We start from the raw sequence: 15,950 nt of genomic DNA on the forward strand, positions 1-15,950 counted from the left end.
TCCCACCTAGACAAGGAGGTTCTCATAGACCCTGGACAGCATCAAAACAACCTGTTCTTCCTGGACCTGCCCAGCATTTCAGCCTTTTGACCTCCCTACAGCGCCCCCAGTGTCAGCAGGAAGTAGCCAGAAGATAATCTACACTCGTTATTCACTTATTACTTACAAAAGGCTGGAATGATATGCTTCAGACACAGGACAAGTAGCTCCATGTTCTCCCAGAATTCCTCAGTCCTTGTCTACTGCTGGGCATGGTTGGCAACTCCAACCTTACCCTGAACTTTCCAAGGCAGGGGCTTCCCCTCCTCCTCTTGACCATGTAATCTTTTTGTTCCTATTACTTTTTTTCTCTCTCTCTCTCTTACCTCTTTGCATGGCAACCAAGAGCTGCTTCCAATGAGCCTAATTTTATATACTTGCTTTACACGAAAAGCAGCCCAAGCTCCTTATTTTTTAATTATAGAAAGAGGGAGGAATGTTAGTATTTAGGCAGCCTCCTTCTGGGTTGCCTAGCAACCTACGATGTCATTATGTGTTGCCCACCAGGTAGCCACACCTGTCAGGTGTGTGGTTCAGTTGCTCCATAAACCTGCCACTTTGTCACTTTCTTGTCCTCTTGCCCTCTTACTCTCTCCCTCTCCTGCCCTCTCCCCTTTCTCTGTCAGGGCATCCCCACCCTTCCCCCTATCATGTCTTGCTCTCTCCTTCTCTCTCTCTCCTCATCTCCACCCAATAAGCCTCTTTCACATAAAATCTGTTGTGCCCATCATCATTTCATTGGTCCTAACAACTTATGTATACTATCATATTATCTGCAAATAGTGATACTTTGACTTCTTCCTTTCTAATTTGTATCCCCTTGATCTCCTTTAGTTGTCTTATTGCTCTAGCTAGGACTGCAAGTACTATGTTGATGAGATATGGAGAGAGTGGGCAGCCTTGTCTTGTTCCTGATTGTAGAGGAATTGTTTAAAGTTTCTCTCCATTTAATTTGATGTTGGCTATCAGCTTGCTGTATATTGCCTTTATTGTGTTTAGGTATGGGCATTGCAACCCTGATCTCTCCAAGACTTTTATCGTGAAGGGGAGTTGGATTTTGTCACAGTTTTTGAGCATCTAGTGGGATGATTATGTGGGTCTTTTCTTCTTCAGTTTGTTTATATGGAGAAGGTGAAATAATTAGATGTGGGGGATAGATGAATGGAGAGGACTGGGTGAGGAAGGGGTGGGGATGGGAATAGGAGGAATGAGGGGGGATGGAGAGTCAGCGTACTGGGAGAGACAACTGGAATTGGGGCACATCTCTAGGATGAGCTACAAACCTAGGGCAATAGAAACATCCAGGAATTGATGAGGGTGTCTCTAGCAAAGACTCTTAGCAATGGGGGATACAGAGCCTGAACCTGCCATCTCCTGTGTCCAGGCAAGACTTCCAGTTTAGGACATCAACCCAGTTACAGGACATTTGACCACAATTTGTCCTGCCTACAGGATGTGCAGGGGTAAAAGATGGAGCAGAATTGAGGGAAGGACCAACCAATGACTGGCTCAGTTTGGGCCCCATGCCATGGAGAGGGAGTGCACTCCCGACACTATTAATGGGTTTTTGCTTTGTTTTGTTTTGCTATACCTGCAGATGGGAGTGTAGCATAGCTGTCATCAAAAAGGCTTCACCCATCAACTGATGGAAACTGATGCTGAAACCCACAGCCAAACATTAAGTAGAGCTCTGGGAATCCTGTGGAAGAGGGGGAGGAAGGATCAAAGGAGCCAGAGAGGTCAAGGACATCACAAGAAAACCTACAGAATCAACTAACCTGGGCCCATAGGGGCTCACAGAGACTGAACCACCAACCAGAGAGCATGTGTGGGCCAGACCTAGGCCCCCTACACATATGTAAGAGTTGTGCAGTTTGGTCCTCTTTTGGAACTCCTCCAACAGGAGCAGGGTACGTCTCTGACTACATCACCTGCCTTTGGATGTTTTCCCCCTAACTGGGCTGCCTTGTCTAGATGTACCTTGGCCGGACAGTCATCTTAGGTTAGTTCGCTATTAACGACCTTCCAGACTTTCGGAACTGTGTCTTTCCTAAGACCCCTGGTGCCCACCACAGGGGGAGGGGCTTACAGCTGCAAACTCTGCCCATCACCCCTCCACACAAGCTCTGCTCTTTTCTCTCCCAGCAGGAGAGCGCAGGCTGCCTAGGAACCAGGCTTGTGGTTGGGAGCCAAGCGGTGCTCATTTGGTTTATTTATCTTCCGGGAGCTTCATCTATTTTGGGTCTCACATATCATTCTGAAAAGGCTTGGGCTGTTGCACTTGTTCAGGGTGGAGTAAGAGCACTTGTCTTAAACAAAGCTGAAAAACATTTCCGTGCCTCCTCACCAGGCTTGTGGGCTTACCCAGCACCAGGCCCAGTCTCAACCTGGCTGCCTGTCCAGTAATCACTGCAGAGCATCCAGGCCTGGCCCTCCCCATGTCATTCGCAAAAAAAGAAAGCTAGCACTTCCTTTTCCTTTAGAAACGTTCTATTCCAGGTGGGACAGGGCTTCTCAGAGCTGTCATGCCTTCCTCCAGAACCCCACCCAAGTCACATGGCAGTCCTGTGATCCAGGCCTGCCTTTGTGTTGGGATATGAGTTCCTGGCAGCTGTGATTGATCCAGTGTTGACAGGTGGCTGAGTCTGGCCCATTCTTGGGTGGTGGGGCTGCTCACCTCGAGTCTGAATGGAGTCTGTCTGAGGGATTTCTAAACTGCAGTGACATCAGGAAGTGCACCGTCCTTAACGTGTACTACCCTGGCTTTCTTCTGCTCGGACTTTTCCCGTACACCACAGTGGGAGCCATGCCCTTCTCAGACAAGCCCTATATCAAAGACGGAATCTAGGGAAGACTTCACTCTCTTCTAAAGTCTGTTCTAGTCCTGAAGGCCTAGGACCTGGAGCTCACCAGAGTCCTAACTCATTTGCCTTTTAGTCTAAACTGCTTTGAACTTGATTTGCCATTTGTCACAGAAGAAGTCCTAACAAATTCCCATCTTGGATGTCTTTCAGTGGCTACAGTGGTGTAGACAGGATCTTAACAGCTCAGTGTAGCTCCATGGCCCATGTTTCCTTACTGGAAACACAGCTCCTGACCTTGATCTTCAAAGGTGCAGGTTCTTTTGGGCTCTTCTAGTCCCTCATTCCCTCCAGATGCCACAGTACCTGCCGCCAGGCAGCTGCGCTCTTCTGTCTCGGGGCAAATCAGCTGCATCTGTGTTTCCTTCGCTTCACTGGGAGCCTGAGAGCCTCTAGTCACAGCAGTTTTGGAAACTCTGAATGTCTTTAACTAATAATAGGCACAGAACATCCAAACTCACCTTGAGGGGTTTGTGCTGAGTGTCTGTGAACATGCTGTGTTGTAGTAAATATACTGTGTTGTGGAAATATACTTCAAGAAAAGCCAGGCTCCTGCTACACTATTTATTTAAAAAAATATATTTTCAGAAGGTGGTGGCTGGGGTGGTTCAGAGGTCAAGAACACCTCTTCCTCTTGCAGTGGACCGTAGTTTAGTTCCAGGTACACACAGCAGGCCCTCACAACCACCTGTAACTCCAGCTCCATGGTGACATTTCCCCCTCTGCTGGCATCCATAAGCAACTGCACGCGTGTGAGTCCATGTGTGCACACACATACACAAAGTTAAAAATTAAACAATAAATCTAAAAAAGATATTTTCAAGCTGGGTGGTGGCAGCACATGCCTTAAATCCCAGCACTCAGGGGACAGAGGCAGACGAATCTCTGCGAGTTTGAGGCCAGCCTGGTCTACAGAGCGAGCTCCACAGCAGCCTGGGCTACACAGAGATACCCTGTCTCAAAAAAAAAAACAAAACCAAATATATATATATATATATATATATATATATATATATATATATATATATTCAAAAGTGAAAAAATACTGGGCTACATATTAGTATGGATGCAAAGTTAAACTGGTTCCAATATCACTTGAAGTGCTGCTCACTTTGTTTCTTTACATCAAGCATATGCTTGTTTTACCAAAACAGTATAATCTGGCAAAGTTTTTTTTTTTTCAAAACAACTTTTAAACCACATTTTCAAAATTTTCTACAGTACACTTATTACTTAAAAACTCAATTATTATAAAATGAACTACTGTGAAATCAGTTCTACCAGTTTGGAGGAACAAAATAAAAGCATCGATTCCACTGCTTACTTTAAAGAAAAATCTGAAATAGTCAAAGCAAGCCTAAAGGGAAAGATTACTGCTGGAGCATCACAACACCTGACTTTGCTATGCAGACAATGTTAGCCTGGAACTGGCATTAAAAACAGGCTGGCCAACAACAGAAGAGTGATCATTGAAAACCTATGGCCACCTTATAGAGCAGCAAAAACATGACGTGGGAGAAGACCCACATGATGTGGACAATGCTGGATAACCAAATGCAGAAGAATCAAATCAGAACTTTATTTTTCATCCTGTATAAAAACCAACTCAGAAGCCAGATGGTGGCACATGCTGTCAACCCCAGAACTTGGGGCCAAGGCCAAGGCAGGTTGATCTCTGAGTTCAAAGCCAGCGTGGTCTATGTAACAAGGGCCAGACTAGTCAGAGCTACAAAGTGAGACCTTGTCTCAAAGAAAGGGGGGCGGTGGGATGAATCTGAAGCAGACCGCAGATCTCAATTTAAAGCCAGAAGCTACTAAAGTAAAACAGGAATAAGCTTCAATGTGCTGGGTCAGCAAGAACTTGCTGGGACATCCTCCCCCCAGGAAGCAACAGGTGAGGTTGCTTTACCTTAAAAGGCTCCTGCACAGGAGAGGAAACAATAGGCAGAGCCAGCAGCCCAGGACAGGAGACTCGTGATCAGCTGTACTTCAGACAAAGGGCTAATGTGCAGAACTGAGGATCCTAGCTCAAACACCAAGGAAAGAAAACTGCCAATCAACAAGTGGGCCAAGCAGTAAATGGAAAAATTAAAATGGCCAAAAACTATTTTTTTCTGAAGTTTTCAACATCTCTAGTAGTCGGGGAAGTGTAAATTAAAGCTATTTTGAGATACTACCTAACCCCAGCCAAAATGGATATCATCAAGAATCTGATAACAAATAACAGAGAGGATATGGAGTGGGAAGAAAACCTTTATTCACTGCTGGAGGGAGTGCACATTGGTACAGCCAATATGGAAATCAGTTTGGAGAATGCTCAAAAAATTAGAAATAGAGCTACCAATTGACCCAGCCATTCCATTCCTGGGCATGTACCCAGAGAACTCCATACCCTACTGTAGAGATATTTGCACATTCGTGCTTGTTGCCGCTCCAGCCGTGACAGCATGGAAATGGAACCAGGCAAGGTGTCCACCAACACATGAGCAGATAATGGAAATTTTGCACATATACACATTGGAATGCTATACAACTATATACATTCATCTATAAAGAACAATGGAGTCATGAAACTTCTAGGAAAAAATGAATTGACTTAGAAAGTACAAAGTAAGCAAGGTGAACTACACTCAGAAAGACAAGAATCCCATGTCCTCCCTCATCTGCAGGTCTTAGCCTATAACGTATACACATAGCTGTGAAAAGTGGTTTAAGTGTGAAGAAATTCTAAGTATTTAGAGAGGAGACAAATACCGCCATTATTAGATGATGAGTAAGGGTGTACTATGGGCACACACGGCTCATGAACAAGCATAGAATGTTAATATTTTCTTGTTTTGACTCCACACACTTGTATATCTTCTCCACAGTAAACATGGGAGGGCCAAACTTCAACCGATGACAAGAATCAGAGAACAAACTGGGAAAGGCACAAATCTTTGAAACTGCAAAGGGACACGTTTCCTCCTGAACCCATCCAAACAGTGCTATCAACTGGGGACCCAGGATGCAAATGCCCGAGACTGTGGGAGCCATCTCATTCGTACCACCACACTCTGACAGGCCAGCTGGGCACTAAAAGGTCCTTCTGTCACCATCACATAAGTGGACGGCCCTCGGCCTTCAAGGCAAGGTATTAAGAAGAGACCACTCAGCCACGCGAGGGGACTCGATGTACCCTTTCATGATTTAAACATTTTTTAATGTTACATTTATTCATCGTGTGTATGTGTGCCCCCACACGACAGTATGCATGTGGAGGTCAGAGGACAGCTTGTAGAACTCTGTGCTCTTCTTCTACCACGGGGGCTTCAGGGGTCAAACTCAAGACTGTCAGGCTTGGTAGCAAGGACCTTGACCTGCTGAACCACCTCCCTGGTCCTCACCGAGCTCCTGGGCGGCCAGCTACCCTCAGACGCAGCGACAGAGAAAAAAATATGTCCCTGGGCACGCACGTGCTTCTTCCTTCTGTCTGTCCTTAGCCCTGTGACAGCACCTTTACTTTCCTTGAGGACCCCCTGATCCCTACTGTATCAAAAAAAAAAAAAAAAGTGATCAGAATCCAAGAGAGTACTCTAAGAGGGCCCTGTCATTCTGCAAAGCCCACTGATGATGAAAGCCTACTTCACCATCCCCGCACTATGGCTCTGACATTATTTGTGCCCCCAAAGGTACTGGGAAGAAGCAAATATTTGGGGGGCATGATCTGTAAAACATTTTGGGACCCTGGACCCTTACGTCCTCTGCTCTCATCCCCTCACTCCCATTTCTCCTCCGACCTCTCCAGCACCTTCCTGGCCACTATGACCTCCTGCTGTGGTGATTTGAATGACCCCTGAAGCCATAGGCCCAAACAAATCTTTGCTGTAGTGCGTCAGTTCCTTTATTTCAGCAACCAGAGAGTCAGAAAAGAATTTGTGAGCTGGTAGTGTGGAACATTCTAGAACAGCGTACCAGCTTCAGAGAGTCCTCTAAAGAGCAAACTCTGCATTTCTGATGATCTGGGGTCAGGAGTGGCAGTTTGAAATGATGACAGTCCCCCACAGACAATCTCACAGACCAACCTAATCTAGAGAATCCTTCCTCAAAACTCTCTAGGTGATTCTAGACTGCATCAAGTTAACAGTAAAAAACTAACTATCATAGGCTGTGCTCCCAGAGGAGCTGGGATTTTTCTACAACAGAAAGTTAGGCCTGGAAAATTTTACCTGAAACTACCTTCAACCTCCATAATGGTGCTGCATCATTTACTTCACACACAGTTGGGTCTAGACCAAAAAAATACATATACATTTTTAATTAATGCAAGACCCTATCAAGATACATGTTTGTGTACTTTGTATCCCTAGGGGACAATCAAAGGAAAAGAAACTCAGCAGAAGTAGCTACATTTTTTTTAAGGCCAATTCCAGCCAATTTATTCCTTTATTTGCTCTTGGAGTTTGAAGACTATTTTTAGCACTTTCCCTGCTCAGGCTGAGATGTCTTCAAGTCATCCATCCACCATGAGGAATTGGTGTATGCAGAGGTGGACACAGGATTACACTGTGTCCCCTGGCCTTCTGCAAAGTTGTCACCAGCCAGACTCTTGCATATGGCCCCACTTGCAAGTAGAAGCTTTGCAGGTGTGGTTCAGATGGGACTATATGGGTAAGATGAACGTCCTTACCAATGCTGTCTCAATAAGGATGAAGGCTCTGTGAAGAGGGAGGTGGGGATTTAAGTGATGCATCTACAAGCCAAGGACTACTAAGGGTTGTCAGAAGCCAGCAGAACCTGGAAGAAGCTGGGAAGGGCTCTTCCTTGTGGCTTCTAGAGGAAGAGGGGCTCAGCAACTCTCAATCTGGATTTCTAGTCTCAGTGGTATCTCAAGGCTGAGCCCTATCAAAGCCAAGAGGTTGCTGTGGGGTCCGAGGGCTCAGAGCGAGCGCCAGAGGCTAATACTGAGCAGCACACTGTTCTTCTCAGTGCTGACAGCTGCTTTCCCTCTGCAGCCACAGATGCACAGTTATGGCAGAGCCTGTGCGAACTGCAAATATTCACCATTTAGATGCAAGTTCCCAGAAGCGGCCAGGTCCATCCCACTTCCACCTGCTCCATCCCAGGAAATAATGAATTCCAGTAACCCAGGTCTCTAGGTTGGCCCCAGCCTGGATCGCCAGGCAGCCACACAGTGCTGAGCATGCTCTGCATGGAGAATCACCTAGGACAGCTGACGGAAAGGCCCGGTGGGGAGGTACTGTGAGCAACTCCTGTCTGACCCAGGCTCCTTCAGCAGTGTGTTCCCTCTCAGGGCTGGGACCAAGAGTATCAGGAAAAGCATCCTCTTTCTCAAGCAGAGTACCGGATATCCTGTGTCATTCATGTCTAGGAGACTGACCAATTAATGAACATCTTACATCCTCAGGTCCCGTGAGTGTCTAACCAACCCCAATCCTACCTCCTTTGCCTGGTAGGATTGCATGACTTTGCATGACTTCATCCCACTTTATGCCATGCACAGCTGTGTTATTTAGTGTGAATGGCAGGAGCAGGACCTACCTCCCAGGGGAAGGCGAGGAGTCCCCTGGATGCCACAGGACCAGCAGTGCTCAGACATTATCACATTGGGAGACATCTTTAAAAAGTAGAGCTTCCTGCTCAGTTGCATAAAGTTTGTGGGGTGGGAGGGAAGTGTCCACAATGAGCTAAGAATGATTTTATTAACATTTAAATGACTGAAAAGGTGAAGCATAAAGTTTGATGATGCAAACTGATGTAAACTTGTAACTTTGGTATTGAGCAATAAGGTTTTCTTAGATTTATTTTTATAGCATGTGTATAAGTACTTTGCCTACTGTTACACATGTACCACATAGGTACCAGTGATGACCCTGGAGGCCAGAAGAAGTCCTTGATCACCGGGAACTGAAGTAAGTGATAGATGGTTGTAATCCACCATGTAGGAGGTGGGAACTAAACTCTGGTCCCTTTCCAGAGTACTGTGCACTTTTTTTTCTTGTTTTTTTGAGCCAGGGTTTCTCTGTGTAGCCTTGGCTGTCCTGGACTCCTTTTGTAGACCAGGCTGGCCTTGAAATCACAGAAATCTGCCTGCCTCTGCCTCCTTGAGTGCTGTGATTAAAGGTGTGCAGTCTTAACCACTGAGCCGGCTCTCCAACCCAACAATAAATTTTCATTGGGACAAGGGAGCACTTTTCATTTTCACATTGCTAATGGCTGAGTAGTCACAATAGGGGACACACGTGGCCTGCAGAGCCTGAACTGTTTCCATGTGTTGTTCTGCAGAGAAAACCTCCTGGACTCCAGCGATCAAATTATCTGACTTTGAGTTTCAAATCCACTCCTGACTGGCTTTGTAGCTTTAGGTCAGTTATCCACCACATTCTGCCTCCATTTCTCCAGCTCCAAGTGGTCATGATAGTCCTATGTCAAAATAGCTTTTATGAGATTTAGGAAAATTAGTATTTTCAAACTTTAACTATGGCACTTGGAACACTGACATACCATAGATGGTGTATCAGTCAGCTTCCTGTAACTATAACAAAGCACCTGAATTAAGTGACTTAAGGTTTGTTTCAGCTCATGGTTTGGGAGTTCTGCTCCATGACTGAGCAAACCTTCTGTTTTTAAGCTTCTGCTGGGGGTGGAGGACATTATCCAAGAGAATGAAGCAGAGAAAAACTGCCTAATTCATAGCTAGGAACTAAAAGAGACCAAGGATGGGGCTTCAACTCCACAGGGTCAGTTGAAGGGGATACCCCAATAACCTATACTTTGATAACGGTTTTGGCTTGATGGGAAACCCGTGCCCCATCATCTTGTTTTAACATTTTAGAATTAAGACCAATAGAGCTTGGGAAAAACTTTCCATGCTGAAAAGTTGGAAATGGTGATGAGATGAATAAAACAGCCCTTGTGCATCTGCTAGGGAATACAGAGTTTTCCTCCCACGTAACAAATTAGAAACCATCTGGGACTTGAGAAATCCGAGCTCAGGTTTCCTGAGTCTGTATGCATATGGAGCAATGGTGGAAAGTTCAGAAAACGATGAGTCAGTTTTAAAGAACTTCTGTGCACCGAGGGGTGAGGCTGCTGGAGGTTTTCTGGGTGGGGAGGGGGTAGGGATTTCAGGAGAATGAAAAATTGAACACCGGGAACTTCCCAGAGACTCATACTCCAACCAAGGACTATTCATGGAGATAACCTAGAACCCTGACAATGCAGCCCTTCTGATGAGAACTGATAGACTAAGATCAAAAAGAAGGAGAGGAGGACCTCCCCTATCAGTGGACTTGGGGAGGGGCATGCATGCAGAAAGGGGGAGAGGGTGGGACCGGGAGTGGAGGAGGGAGGGGCTTATGGGGGGATACAAAATGAATAAATTTTCTTGTTCTGTTGCTCTCCTTGTGGAGTTCCTGTCCTCTCCGGCTCTTACTATTTCCCACTTCTTACATAAAATTCCATTCATTCTGCCTGTCAGCTGGCCATCAGGCTCAGCATCTGCTTTGATAGTCTGCATGGCAGAGGTTTTCAGAGGCCCTCTCTGGCAGGTTCCGAGGTTGTTTCCTGTTTTCTTCTTCTGGCTTTCAGAGGCCCTCTGTAGCAGGTTCCTAGGTTGTTTCCTGTTTTCTTTTTCTTCTGATGTCCATCCTCTTTGCCTTTCAGGTGGGGATTGAAAACCAAGAAATTAACCCTTCCTGGTGGGCTGGGCATAGCCACTCTCCACAGATCCTGTCATCTGCATGCCACAGTGTTCAATCTGTTTCACTTGTTGGGTCTTTGGTTTTCATAGAAAGGCAGCAGGATAGGAGATACCAAAAATGCTGGCTAGAGACTAGATGTGTGGGGTAAGTGGGTGGGCCTGAGTCAGGGGCAGGAAGTCTGAGTGTCTGTGGTGGTCTGAGTAAAAATGGCCCCCATAGGCCCATGGGGAGTAGCACTATTAAGAGATATGGCTTGTTGGAGTAGGTGTGGCTTTGTGGGAGAAGGTGTGTCACTAGGGAGTGGGTTTTAAGGTCTCAGAAGCTCAAGCCAGGTCTCTTCCTGCCGCCTGCAGATTTAGATGTAAAACTCCAGGCTCCTTCTCCAGCACCATGTTTGCCTGCTCGCTGCCTTGCTTCCAGCCATGATGATAATGGACTAAACCTCGGAAACTGTAAGTCAGCCCCAATTAAACGTTTTTCTTTATAAGAGTTGCCATGGTCATGGTGCCTCTTCACAGCAATAAGCCCTTTATTAAGACTGTGTCCCTGACCTTCGCTGTAAAGAAGATAAACTCCTCTTCTGTGGCACGCCTTTGGGCGATCTGTGAGGAGTCCCGTTGTAGTCGAGGAGAACCAGCTGTGCAGACAAAGCTGCGGGTCTGCTTCGAGGGACACTGAGCCCACTTCAGTCTTCAGACACTGAGACAGAGGATTCAGACCCGCAAGTGTCTCAAGGGCCTTTGGAGATGATTTAGACTCTAGAACAAAATGATTGACTGCAAATTACTGAAGAAGCAGAGTCAGTCTGCTCAGATGATTAATTTATATATCCATCTCCATTAATTGCTAAATTGAGATAAAAATCTGAGTACATTTAAAAACCATTTGTAAGTCAGATTTTTCTCACTTTATAAGAATTCACAAATGTGCTAGCAAGTGCCAGGAAATAATAGCTGATCAGAAATTAAATGAGTGATTGGACCAAAATCATTTCCGTAGCCAATGCTTGGGCCTGCCCCCTCCTCAGCACTTCTTCACATCACATATTTCCAGTCATCCCTGCTTTTTCAGGGATGTTTTCTTACATGCCTATAAACATGTGAAAACATGTTTTAAGTACCTATAGGAGAAAACAAACCCCAATATTTTTTAGAGATCAAATAAATAGATGGATGAATGGATAGATAGATGACAGATCAATAATAGAGAAGATAGATGGCAGGTAGAGATAGATGATAGATAGATAGATAGATAGATAGATAGATAGATAGATATGTAGATAGGTAGATACGTAGATATTAATAGGCCCTCACACAGAGACAGACAGACAGACAGACAGGCAGACAAAAAGGCCAACTACAGAGTTAGAATGAAAGCAGAAATTCGCTGATCACCACTGCAGGGATAAGGACATCTGACGTCGGTTTTAAAAGGACACACCACGAAAGGCAGAAGACTGAACCTGAGGAGGATTTGCTCTGCATGGAGTGGCACATGCCTGTAATTCAGCACCAAGCACTCAGGCAAAAGGATTGCCTGGGTTCACAGCTCAGCTTGGGCCACAGTAAGACCCTATCTCAAAAACACAAAAAGAGAGTTGGGAAGAAGGCTCAGGTGTTTATGGTGCAAACATGAGAACCTTCGTTTGGGTCCTCAGCACCTACATGAGAACATCTGAGTATGCCCACACATGCCTGTGGCCCCAGCATTAGGGGAATGGGAGTGGAGACAGCAGACCCCAGGGGCTGACTGACTCCCAGCAAAGCCAAAATAGTGGGCATCAGGCTCAGGGGACATTTTATGCCAAAAAAAAGTGGGCATAATTTAAGAAGACACGGCTTCCATGTGTGCCTGCAAGTGTAAGAACACACACACACACACACACACACACACACACACACACGTCACTTCTGTCTTTTCCAGTTGCCCATCCTCAATTGCAACTTAGGGGTATTAACCAGATATTTTTCAAACCCACATGTATTTGTCCACTTTTGTTCTGCTGTTGCTACAGCAGAATATCTGAAGCAGGATACCTTTATAAAGAGGAGTTTACTTAGCTCACGTGTTTGGAAGTCCAAGGGCATGATGGACCTGGAACAAGTCTGACACTGGTAGCATGTAAGGCAGGAACACACAGGAGAGGGAGAGATCACATGACCAAATGAGCCAGAGTGTAGGAGGCACAGAGGTCCTTGTGCTCGCAGATAGCACTGGGGGAACCAGGGATATTAAACACACTGGATTGTTTCTTCAAATGGAGAGAGGTATAACCTGTTTTCTTTGCAGAATGGTAGTGAAGGAGGTGGTTAAACCTCTATATGACCAAAACTACACCAGATCCTCCCCCAGACCCTTATCAATCTATAGAACCCATATTTATGAAGGATGACCTGTGTATGTCTTTGTAGTCATGCCTAAGCTTTATTGTGCATACAGGATTGAGTTAATTGTTACCAGGATAGTTTTTCCCAAATGGTGCTGTGATTGAATATGCCTGTGCCTGAAATAAACCACCCAGTGTCAGGCTCTCGAAGTTTGAACCAATGCCAAATATGAACCATGCTGACCTAGACTTCCTTCTTGTGCCTCACGGATCAACACCCTGCTGTCCATAGTGTTTGCAGAGACCCCCACAGGAGAGACGCTCTGAGGTCAGGGCCACCCTTACAACTTAACAACTACTCACTCTTGGGAAAACTAACACAGGGTCTCAAAATAATTCCTTCTGAGAAGGGAGTCCCCATGACCCAGCAGCTTTCAGCCAGACTCTGAATAATAAATAATAAAAAAATAATAATAACATTTCTTTTTATTTTTAATTACACATATATGTGAGGGAGGGGGTACCTCACCTGTAAGTGCAGATAAGGACTTCTCATCCCCTGGAGCTGGGATTACAGGAAGTTGCCTGCTGCTTGGCATGAGTACCAAGATCTGATTTTGTTTGTCTGCAAAAGCAGCAAGCGTTCTTTATCCCTGAGCCATATCCCCACCACCCATAGTCACCATCTCTTAAACTCTAACATCTCTCAACGCTAGGACTCTGAGCACCCAGCTTCTATCACTCTCCCCTCTGGGAATAAACACAAGCCATATATAAGCCTTAGCTCCATTCCTTTCAAATGCCAGGGTTGGATTATGCTGGTGAAGAGGTTCATCATTATCAGACTTTAACTGAAAGAATCCTCTTTGCCTCTAGTACTATTAATCCAGACGGGGCATCTGCCTCCTTTCCCACATGCAAGCAGATCCTGGCTCCTCAGAGCAGGACATCTACAGGTCCTGTCAGAGTCTTCACAGATCCCAGCCTCCTGCAGCACCTCGTGACTCTCAGGCCTCCTAGAGAAGCTTTATTCAAACGCACAACTTGCTTGTTCTATTCACTTTGTTCTATCCAACTGTCAAGTGAGCTATGGCAGTTGCAGCATAGTTGCTGCTTATTAAACCGTTTTTTGCACACACACTTTCTGAGGTGGTTACTAATCTGACTGAAAGCTCAGCTTCCTATGGCTGTTTAACAAGAAGTGACTGAGGGCATGGCCGAGGATACAGACACCTTGGCTTGTCAGAGAAGTGATAAAGTCAGCATGCGAAGGGATGCTGTACTGTCCTGTAATGAGGAGAAGCTGAGCATTCTGGGACTAGGAGCCAAGTACACTAAAAGGAAACCATCTGTTTTGGGCTTAGAGAGGCATGGGGCCAGAATTAGGTGCTAGCAGAAGGTACTTGAAGCTTTTGCACAGAAATGGGCAAGAAAGTGTCTGCTTTATGTGTTACTAATATCACCACAGTTCATCTTCCACCCCTGGAGGATGGAAGAACTCAGCCTCTCTAGGAGCCCAAGGCATGCAGCTGGCACACCAGGATACCTGTGGGCTGGATCTGAGCTGAGTGGCCAGGGCCAGAGGGAGTTAGTAGACTACCGAGGGAGAGATGGAGACAGACTACGGAGGTGACTCTGATGTACATGATGACCCAAAGGGGGTGGCAACAGTACCTCTTGCTGGGATAGCCAGGGGCCCCCATTAGGAGGACAGGAGTGTAGGAGACAGGCACCCCCAAATCTTCTTCGGAACTAAAGTCCACTGTAAAGAACACTCTGGAAACCCAGCTTGGAACTGGCTGGGAAGTATTTCCTCTCAGGAATCGGGCTTGAGTTTGGTCACTATTTGAGATGATATGTGTGTTCAGGTATAAACTAGAGGAAGGTCAGTGTAGTGTCTAGTTCATTTTGTTAGCACTCCATCACCTAACTTGCTACGTCGGGCCAAGACAATTTGGCAGATTTAAAAACAAAGGAATGTGGCATCAGCTCATTTGTGTTTCAAATTCATATGTTGAAAGTCTGAAGTCCAAATACCTCAGAATGTAACCAGTGTGCACAGAAGGGCTTTAAAAGGGAGTGACAGTCAAAAGAGGTCATCATAAAAGATCCTTGATCAAGCATGACTTTTGGTAAGAGAACATCAGGGCAGAGTTGTGAAGAGAAAACATGAGAAGCCAAGGTAACTGAATGGAAACATGAGACTCCTAGGATGTAAGCGAGCTTACAAGGCACAGAAACTCCCGAAATTTACAAGCTTCAGGAGGCCCCTCCTCAGACTTGTAAGTCATAATAATTGCTGGGAACAGGAGACTCTCCAGCTGGACAAGCTGGCTGAAAGTCGACCAAGCTTTAGGAATGCATCTTCCATGGGTCATCACCTGTGCTCCTGTAAGTAACCCAGCAGACTCAGTTCTCCAAGCTGACTTTGGGTAGAATCATGCTTTGTTCTCTTGTCAATATTCTTTCTGGGTGTGGGGTCAGACATTTGTTTACATCTCCCAGAAAAAGTCACAGTATCATGAAAACCAGTCCTGTCCAACCTCAGGAACTTTCTGTTGTCTGCACCACTCAGGCTGTAGGACTTTGCTACAGCTGCCCAAGCAAATGGTCATGATTTTCAGCTCCAAAGAGACCATCAATAAGACCCATCTTTATAGGTGGAAGACGTGAGGAGACACAAATGCCAGGGGCTGGCTTAAACATATGGAGTTCTAGCATGGATGGGTATGTCTTACTCCAATGCCATTCCCCCTTTTAGTTTCATTTCTTTTTAAGACAGGGTCTTACTATGTAGACCCAGGCTGGCCTCAAACTCATGAAGATCTGATGGGATTAAATGCATGTACCACCATACCTGGCCAGTTTCTTTCTTTATTTCTTTCTTTATTTCTTTCCCTTTGTGCAACACTGATTAGCTTCTTGATGACTTTGTCCCATTGTATAATAGCTTTCTTCCTTCCTTCCTTCCTTCCTTCCTTCCTTCCTTCCTTCCTTCCTTCCTTCCTTTCTTTCTTTCTT

This window comes from Psammomys obesus, unplaced genomic scaffold, assembly GCF_907164565.1.
Source record: "Psammomys obesus unplaced genomic scaffold, mPsaObe1.curated_primary_1811, whole genome shotgun sequence".
Taxonomy (NCBI): Eukaryota; Metazoa; Chordata; class Mammalia; order Rodentia; family Muridae; genus Psammomys; species Psammomys obesus.